This window comes from Sinocyclocheilus anshuiensis, unplaced genomic scaffold, assembly GCF_001515605.1.
Source record: "Sinocyclocheilus anshuiensis isolate Anshui unplaced genomic scaffold, SAMN03320099.WGS_v1.1 scaffold524, whole genome shotgun sequence".
Taxonomy (NCBI): domain Eukaryota; kingdom Metazoa; phylum Chordata; class Actinopteri; order Cypriniformes; family Cyprinidae; genus Sinocyclocheilus; species Sinocyclocheilus anshuiensis.
Window position 1 is genome coordinate 723,236 of NW_015555703.1, and position 1,240 is coordinate 724,475.

Genomic DNA, 1,240 nt, shown 5'->3' on the forward strand with positions numbered 1-1,240 from the left:
ATTATAATCTTCACTGTAGTGTGTTATTTGATTTAACATCTACTAAATTGCAACTTCATCATTACAAATTATTTAATATCACACACACACACACATACACACACACATTTTAATTTAATTTCAGTTAACATGTAATTAAGAGTCCGAAAACACTACATTCACTTTGCACTTAAGTATATAGTTCTAAAATACATTTTTCCATAAGTAATTTTTTTTTTTAAGTATGCTAAAGTGCACTTCTTTTTCAAAATTTTGAGTGCAGGAAAAAGAAAGTGGCCTTGTCTGCAATAATAATCAACGCCACATCCCTCAAATGGTGTTAACACATAATGGAGGACTCTTTGTGGTATTTAATAACCCTAAAAGGAAGCTTGCGCTACGCTGACAGTGTTTTGGAAACTCTCCACCACTTCAGCACAAGCAGAGGAAAACTCAAGACTGTGACTCTGTGCTTTGAGAAGTCACATCAGAGAGAGACTTTTATTACATGTTGGACACAAAGCAAGCTGTGTTTCACAGGAAACCTTATACAGAGCTCAAAGAACACGAAACAATGTCTAAAATATGAATATATGCCTTTTATAATTACTGTATTCCAGCTCAACATGGCCAGTGACTGTAAATATCCATAAATTCAGTCATCATTTATTCACCCACAAGTTGTTCCAAAGTTTCTTTCTTCTGTTGAACACAAAAGAAGATATTTTGAAGAATGCTGGGAAACATTTGGCGGTTGGTGGTAACTACTGGTAACAAAAAAATACAATAGAAGTCAATGGCTACCGTCATCTGTTTGGTTGCATACTTTCTTTAAAATATATTTTCTTTCTTTCTTTATTTTTTTGGGTGAACAATCCCATAATACTAAACACATATAGTGTAAAGCTACTGTATTGTGTAAAATTAGTTCACTTCTTTCATGTTTGATTTTGCTATAGACATGTCTTAAACAAGCTGTGCCCAATTGTAGTGACTGCAAAATCTTCCGATTTAAAAATAGTTCAGGCTTTTGTTCAGCGTCACATACTACAGCATGGAAAACACTGTGTGGCAGGGCTTGTTGTTTATCTGAAGGATAACTTTGACTTCTGACGTCTACAGGGGGCTCTGGAGGAGGTTTTCCTCAAGTGCTTGTCTGTTCTGGCTCAGTTCTCCGTGCCCTCAATCCTGACCAGCTTCCAAATTGTGAAGTGACAGGGACGGTATTAGCCAAGTGATCATCCGACAGTAATCTATTTCC